We start from the raw sequence: 8,891 nt of genomic DNA, 5'->3' as shown, positions 1-8,891 counted from the left end.
CAGTGAAGTCTCTACCCAGTAAAATAGGGTGCCTGGAAATCGGGCGTTAAAACATGTAACCAGGTGAAGGAAACAGTGGCGGTGGATGAGGTGGTTGGCTTGTAATAGGCGGTGGCCACAATAATGGGTTTTGCCACAGGCAGGCGCGTATGTACTGCCACTACTTCGTGATCCGCCGAGGAGAATTCAGGGTCTTGTATTTGCTGGTTTCCCAGAGATGAACGGACAAGGACGGCGACATATCCAGGTAGCGACATTATCCGCTGATTCCGAGTGGTTGGTGCGATAGATGGGTTCACATGAGTAATGTATCCCGGAATTTGAGGAGTGCTGCGGGTTTCTTGCAGTAATATGTAAAGTGGTTGAATCTGGATAATTCCCTGCTTTAGAATAACTTGCTGGTGGGAGTAGCTGCGTCAGTTCCATTGCAAAACTGTCGGTGACCGGTTCATTGTGACTGGTTGTTGGGCCGAATGGACACTTTGCGCGGCGGTTCCTTAGAGTTTTCTCTCGAGGGGAGATTTTGCAGAATAAGCTGAACGACACTACGGATCTCATTCATCTGGCTGTCGAAGTTTTCTTGTTCCTTTTTGTACTCCACGCGCAAGCCGTTCGCGGTGAATTTCTGTGCGGACGGTTTGGAGGGCTAACTGGGGAGGGGATTCGCTAGTCGGTCGAGATGTATGGGTACGTTTTGTGCTCTGGGATCGGCTGGGTCAAGTTTGGGAGTTAGGCAGTTGCTTGGACGTTGCTGTTGGCATTTTTTTTGCTGTCTAGCTGTCATTTAAGCTCTTGGTTTTCCCTTCGGAGTTGTTGATTCTCCTTCCGAAGCTGCTGTATATCCACCCGAAGGGCAGCAAGTTGGGACAGAATGGCTCCCATAGTCGTTCCTTTTCAGAGCTGGCATTTGTTGGGTGACTGATGATTGATGTCCACTGATCCGTGTGAGTGCCACGGGCCCTATCTGCCCAGGGGACCCCTTTGGTGGCATCCTTTTGCAGGCTAGCCGGGGCGTTGGGATCCTGCTGGGACAGGTGGGATTCAGTGCAATGTGTCCATATTCTCTGCAGGCCACGCAGTGTATCTGAGGGCCGTATTCTTCACTCTCGCTGTGTGGTTTGCCGCAAGCTTTGCACACAGCTTGCGCCAGACAGGAGCGGACCATATGACCAACGTTATGGCAATTGTAGCAAACAAGTCGTTTTGGCTGGTAAGGCGGAACTTTGACGATGGCCATGTAGTATGTAACAGCCTTGGGAAGGGTAGGTGCGTCAAATGTGACCACTGCACGGTTCGTGCGTCCCGAGCGATGGCATGCCAGTATTTTAGCCTGCTCACATCTTAGCCAGCGAAGGGTCTCCTCGTTAGATTCATTGGGTTCCATTGTGATGACTCCCCTCATCGTGTTTGGCTTGTATGGAGAAAGCTCGATCTCTACCGGTATGCTTTGCTGGGCACCTTGACGGATAAAGAAAATTGATCCAACTTGAACGAGACGAGAGGCGTGCGTTTCGTCGAAGATGTTAATGCAGTTGCCAGTCGTGTCGTATTTGTGAGGCTAGTTCAGCTAAATACGACTGTGGGGCACGTGCACCAATTATGTGTGCAAAAGTGTGTTTGGGAATGCCATTCACGTTGTACTTAAGGCCAAGGCACGAGTTGGTCTCGAGAGCGACTTACTCTGTCAGAACGGGTCACTTGATCTTGATCACGCATTGCAGGGCGGTTCCACTGGAACTTCACTGAGGCAAGTTGGGGGTTCATTTGGGAGGTCTGTATCTCCGGATAAGAGGCCGAGGGTTGCGTGTAGGTGTCTTCTTCCATGGGGGGCACTGTTTCGCCTTGTGACGATTGAAGTGCCGATGGATCACTAGGCGACGTGTTGCGCAGAGACGTAGATGACCGACTTGAAGGAGCGGTGGAAGGAGCCACACGCGGTAGGCATTGCTGAAGGTCCTTCTTCACAACGAGGCGGTGTTGGCGAGGTAGCGCATTCCTTGGGCAGCGCCGATGGCTGCAGCTGCACGTGCAGCAACGGCGGCCGAAGCAGCGGTGGGGTCGGCGTCGCCGTTGCGCTGTTTAGGCTTAGCACCCGGCTGGGCTATTACTGCCCGCTTCGTCGAGGCAGATGGGGCCCTATGACTGTCCGTTGACTAGGCGAGAGTCGAACACTTTACGAGTTCGTTGGCACCAAAAACAAGGAGTTACGCAGTAATTGACCCACTTGTCGAAGCAAATATTGCGCAGCTGATCTGGCGCCATGCGGTCTGGTTGGAACACCACGTTCTTCCAACGAGAATAAAAATCGTGAAGACAGACCAAGCCCGTACCGCCCTGCGTTTGCACAAAAATGCTTAAACTAATTGTTATATTCCCGTAAATGAAGATACTTGGTCACACTAAATGTCAAGAAACCAAAAGGGCAAAAAATATAATAACCAAAAAATTACAAAAGTTAACTACCAAATCAAACATATGCATCTCATACATCTCCCCACAAAAAGGAGACAAAACGGGTCTAGGACGCTTCGGTGTAGGACTTTTCGGTGCGTACATTTCGGTGCGCGGACATCCCGGTGCTCGGACACATGGTTGTACGGGCTTTTCGGTGTACGTACATTTCGGTACGTGGACATTTTTGTACGAGGACTTTTCGGCAAAGGAATTATCGCGTGCTTGATTGTCTGAAAAAGCTGTTACACCTGCATTTCCGCGTAGCGTGGGTTATATAAAAAAAACACTGATGGCATATTTAGATTGATGCCTCGTGCAAGAAACCTCGTTCAGGAAACTCCTCTTATTCAGCCAACGTATTCAATCCTTTTGCGGATATTCTTAATTTATATTAATCTACATTTTCTCTTTTTGGCCACACGCACAGCAGCAGGTGTTTAGGATGGTATAATGCATTCTAAACTTTAATTTAAATAAAAGCACACGCCAACTACCCAATGAAAGCAGCTTTTAAAAACACGCTGTTGCTCCCGTAATGCATAAAATATTATGAACTGTTTTGTGTGGGCCGTTGTCACGAGCTGTTGTCGCCAGTTTCTTTTTTTACGGACACGTCTAGAATGCTGTCGTGTTGGTACGGAGAATGTAACTGAGAAAAAATGCGTCGGGTCGATTGTCTAACACGAAGTTGGATTCCTGGGTTGTTCCCATCCTCCCTCCCAAGACTTCATCTGTACAGACAGGTCTTCTACGCGGGATACGGCCCCTTCGTCACATGGCGTTTCGTCATAGTCAGGTTCGTAATAGGCCATTTGGTCACGTAGGATGTTTCGTCATAGGCCGATTCGCCGAATGGGAAAGTTCGTCATAGGCGCACAAAACGACTGTCCACGTGATTTTTTGAACGCATGTGGCTCTCAGCGAAGTAGATGGGATGGTTCGACTTAGGGGGCCTACGGCGGCATGTAGGCTCCCTAGTTCGACTAAAAAGAGACAAGCGAGGCACAGGCTTTCTTCTTTTCTCTCTTTTCGGCCGCACATCTGGAAAGTAAAGAATGCAAGCCAGATTGGCCAAGTAGGGTGACCTGGGTTGATCAAGAATATAAATGCGAGTTCAACCACACTAAAAAAAGTGAGGCAGAAACGTATCGTAATAATTTTTTTGGAAGACGGGTCACACAGCAGGACGCCAGCCCGCCTTTTCAGCGTTGCGGCCGGCTTGGGCACCCTCCATGGGTACAGGCCCGCTCGTCACAGGCGACTATTCATGGGAAGATTGGTCAGAGCCATCTGGTTCTGACCCTACTTTCATCCTGCCCAGACTGGTTTTCGATGCAACTTAATAACGCATGACAGCCTGTGGCTATTACGGCGGGTCATGAACCGGCCTCATTACAACAGAGGAGATCCAGACCTCGTCATGGCCATCGATCTTCGAAAGGCATTTGACAATGTTAGCCAGGCGGTGATACTTGAGGAACTAGCCCAAGCCTATCCTAGCAGCCGAGCCCATACCTGTATTCGCAATTTCTTGCAAAGCCGCCCCATACGACTGCAGGGGTCTCACCCGGGATGGGATCCTCTTACTTACTACCTGGATAGAGGAGTCCCTCAAGGCTTAATCTTGGGACCCCTATTGTTCAACTTGGCAATGTCCGGGGCAGCACGCCGGCTTGACACTGAAACCGCGGCCCACTTCACCATTTATGCGGACGATATTACTATATGGACAGAGGCAGGTGAATTTCCTTCTCTGGAAGATCAAATAATGGAACTTCAAGCGGCTGCCCACAGTATAGAGTCATCATTGCCCAAGTTGGGGGTTACGCTTGCTCCAGAGAATACAGAGCTCTTAGCAGTGTACGGCAGTAAACCGCCTCCGTCGACCCCCACCATTCCAGTGACGATTTCAAACCACACGATAATCGCCTCAACAGACCCCATAATGTTGCTAGGACTGCCCATTGTAACGAAAAAAAACAGCGCTAACACATGGCTACAGCGCCTGAAGAACAAGTGGAAAGGCATCCTTCCCAACATTCGGCATCTCTCTAACAAATATGGAGGAGCAACTCAAGCCGCCACACAGGCATTAGCCAGGGCCGTCACAGTGAGCACTCTTACCTACGGGGCACTGGCTTACGACCTCAATAAAAGTAACACGAAGACCATACAGGTACTACATAGGGCCACTCTTCGCGTGATCAGCGGAATGCCTCGGCACACCCCCATCCACAGTTTGGAGCAATCGGTCCCCCTTTCACCTGTCTCAGCAATCATCTAAGAGGCCAAAGCACAGGCCTCCTTCAAGCGGCCGCTGACCCACCAAGGGCTGTCACTGATTGCATGGGACGAACGCAAAATCCCACAACATGCACATTTGCAGTGCCTATCGCACCTTGGACACGACCGGACTGCGTCACAGCGCCGCACTCGCACCCCATCGGACGCAGAAACCCTTAGTTGCGTAGACAACGCATTCTGCAGATGCAATCGGCGCAGCAGGACGGCGCAGTCGACATATACACTGATGTCAGCGTGACCCCTCAGTGTGTTGGCCTTCCATGGACGTGCCCCGAACTTCCTTCTCTGTCGAGATATTGCACCATGATGGACACCACTTTAACAAGTAGTGAAGCAGAACTGTACGCTTTGAACGCAGCTGTATCATCCCTCCTGTATGACACTACTACGGCTCTCCCACCTTCGCTTCGACTCATCACGGACTCTTACGAGGCCATACAGGCACTTCGCTCCCATACCACCACTAACCCCATTGTGCATGAAATTCTCTACCAAGTGCAAATCCTTCAACGGAACCACATCACTGTCCGCTTTGACTGGATACCTGGCACGAGCCGAACTCGACTAGTAACCACGCGGCTCATGCGGCCGCACAGGAGTGTACATTAACTCAAACTCCGCTGGTCTCTGCCAAGGAACCGCCTCGTTCGTCTACACCATCTCCGTCGTTACGGATTCATCGCTGCAAAATGAATGGACGCCAACGTATACAGGCTATCTAAGTAAACTTCCGCCTTTACCACGTAGTGGCCAGATGTTCGTTTATAACAAACACTGCCTTCACACCAGAAACAGTTCGTAGATGGTACACGCCTCACCTTCCTCCCCGATGTCCTCATTGTCAGTCAAGCCTCCCAGCCGACCTCCGCCACAATCGCCACCGTACTTTCACCGCCTCAAACCCTCAACCAGACCCAACTCTACTGGACACGTCCTTACTCGCACAAATAGTGACATATTCTCTAAAGAGTGGCTTAGCACGGCTGGTATAAGAGCGCCATCGGTGACTGTCGTGCTGCGACTATTTAGCAATGGACACAATTAAGACTCCGGCCTACGACTGCCTTAACTATTGGACTTCACCGGGACATCAACGTGGACACGTACTGAAGTGATTGGCTTTCATTTCCCTCCTTTCTTCCCTTAGCACGCTCGGACCTCTGGTCTTCCTGTTTTAAAAAATGTATTTCAATCAATCAATCAATCAATCAATTCTCGTTTCCCACGTTATTTGCTTTTTTTTATTTTCGCCTTCGTTTTTAGAAGGAGGCGTATAAGATGTCGCCCACAAAGCCCACAATCCCAGCCCCTCAAGCGCGTGATTCATGTTTCACCGGATGCTGGCTGCGCCGCTTGCAATTGAACGCCGATCTTCGAGCGCTCGCCGGCAGCGTGAAAAAGGCGAACGGCGGCGTCGGCTAGAAGTCCTTGTTTTAGCTTACCTGAAGTTTATATGTTCTTCTTAGCCGCCATTGTGACGGACATAACATCCATATTTTTGATTACGTGAGTTAACTTTCATAATTTTTTGCTGTACATTTGTGTTTTGGAGTTTTTTTTTAGTTCCGTTCGACCAATTATGTGTGTTAATACCGCCTATCAAGCATTCTTGTGCAAAAAATGTAAATGCAGGGCGTGACACGGTGGTTCGTTCTTTCTTGTTTTAATCCGCGTTTCAGTCGTTATTTCCCGGGCTTTTTATTTTCGTCTTCGCTTTTGGGAAGTAGATGTATAAGAGCCACATCTTTTATTTCTTCAGCTCACTATTATAATTTTTTAATGTGTCTATATTGAATATTTGAATTTCGAATATTTGAATTTTGTTTTTCAAATTGCCATTCGACCAATAATTATCCTCACGTGTGTTATTATAAGGATTATATTTGTTAACTCTGCCAGGTATGCATATTAGTGCAAGGGCAAAGCGTTGCACGGTTGATTAGTTCTCACGATTTTTTATTCACGTTTCACTCGTTCTTTTCAAGAGAGTTTATAACTTAGTCTTCTTTTTTTATGGGAGCAATGTAAGTTTTAGCAATTTTGATTGTGTGGGCTGAGTTTTATATTTTTATTAAACTTTATATCGTAATTATCATTCATAATTATATTTATATCATAGTGTTTTTGAATGTCCTATGGCATGAAGTATGTATACCACAATCGTGAGAGTACAACTTTGTCTGTGTTTTAATTAAAGCTTTATATTTGTTTGTGCTCGTAAGCTCTATCTTATATGCATGGTATCCTATAAATGGCGTTTTTTGTTCTGTTTCAGTAGAACTCTTTGCCATAATACACTATATCGGTGTGTTTCTGCGCTTTATTCCTTTCATTTGTATTACTTGCGAAGGTGTATCTGATTCTTTCACAGAGGACCACTTTACAGGGCTTTCCAGAAAAAATGGAGTCCATGCCACTGTTTTTGCACGTTTTTTTTTTCTTCTTCTCTCATCCCCTCACTCGAAGGGTATGCTTGTATAGCTTACGTATGTAAAACACAAGCTGGTCTTTTGGAAATGACGCTGTACTTTGAAGTGCAGCCCTGGAGTCTCTAATGATAGCCCACTCTCGTGCAGGCTGCTTGATGTGAGCGAAGGCCACCCGCAGAGCTGCAAGCTCTGTAGCCGCAGTTGACGTTCTGTGGCTGAGCGTGACACTGATGGTGGTGCGTGATGACGGTATCCATGCCCCGATAGTGGATGATGTGGAGGATACCGACCCATCAGTGTACCGATGATTGTGGTCTTTGTAATTTCGTGAAATATAGTCCAAAGCAAAAAAAGTCAGGGCAGGAGCCGGGACATGCTCATTTCTCGTGATGCGGGGCACAGTGGTCATGACTGGCTAGTCGTTAAAATGCAAAGTCGCAGGATTTGTGCTTGCACGCTCCCGGGCACTTTGACAGTTCTTTCACCAAAGAGCATCAGGCCAACGTAAAGCGCTTCGTACAGCCGGAGAGGAGAGTTGACTGAACAACCGCCGGTGTTGGTGGAGAGCACGCGGAACATGTGGGTGAATGAAGTGATCTTATCTTCAAGGTGTCTAAAATGAGGCGACTAAGTGAGATTACTATCAAATGTTAACCCCCAAAACTTTTAGGTCGGGACGCTTTTAATTTCGGTCCCTCCATCAGTGAAGCCATAGCGTGTACGGTCACGCATCGTAAAGGCGACCGCAGCACATTTCTTCCCTGAGATTTCTAAACCTCGTGTTCCCAGAAATTACGCAATGAAGTCGGCTGCCCTCTGTCGTCTCGACCGTAAAACTCGTCTATTGCGGCCGAAAGTCCACACGCAAATGTTGTGGGCATACAGAGAGATTTATATCGACTGTGGCACGCATTTCTCCAGGCCTAGTGTAGGGCTCAGCACACCACCCCGGGGAAGACCTCGGGTCACATTGTGTAGCAATGAGACGCCGCTGTCCGCAACGTTGCTAGAATAGACATGTACACATACCTATTGGAGAGGTAGTCCGATAGCCGTGCATACCTGCGGCCCCTGATGACTGAAGACTTCTGTGCCTATCGTATGGCTTCATGCTCCACGCAGCCGTACGCCGACGTTATGTCAAGGAACACGGCAACAGTAATGGTCCGTCGACACTTTCCTTGTATGATGCTATTCCAAACTAGGCCAATCGATCACGTTGCTATTCGCAAGGGCGATGACGTTGTTGAGGCTGCCACGACCCTCGCGGAAGCAGACATTTGTGTCGGGTATATATTTCGGATGGTCAAATCGCAGTCCACGTGGTACAGCCCCATGTATTCTATCAGTTTCCCGGCACGGGATACGGCCCATTCGTCACTACTAGGGAAAGTGGTAGGGCCGACTTTCTCGTTCCTGGAAATTTCGTCTGGAAGTTTCATTTTGGGGGATATCGGGAAGAGGGCTGAGGAGGTTGATAGAGACCTTAACCCTGATAGTTCGTACCAGGTTGACCCATTTCAGTTCGCGGGCTAACCTTTCGTTTTGCTTTTTTCGCAAGTGGTGGTTGAAATTAATTTTTTGGTTTAACACCCTGTCTCTTTCTTATCTTACTACTTCCAAAAAAATGTGTCCCACGGGCAGGGAAAGGCACACTACAAAACTTCTTAACTCCACATGCTGCTGAAAAAGGATGGTCAGGAC

This window comes from Haemaphysalis longicornis, unplaced genomic scaffold, assembly GCF_048455015.1.
Source record: "Haemaphysalis longicornis isolate Haplotype H1 unplaced genomic scaffold, Haemaphysalis longicornis Haplotype H1 scaffold_1, whole genome shotgun sequence".
In the NCBI taxonomy this organism is placed as follows: domain Eukaryota; kingdom Metazoa; phylum Arthropoda; class Arachnida; order Ixodida; family Ixodidae; genus Haemaphysalis; species Haemaphysalis longicornis.
The sequence above is the reverse complement of the archived record's forward strand: the minus strand, read 5'-3'. Positions refer to the sequence as shown.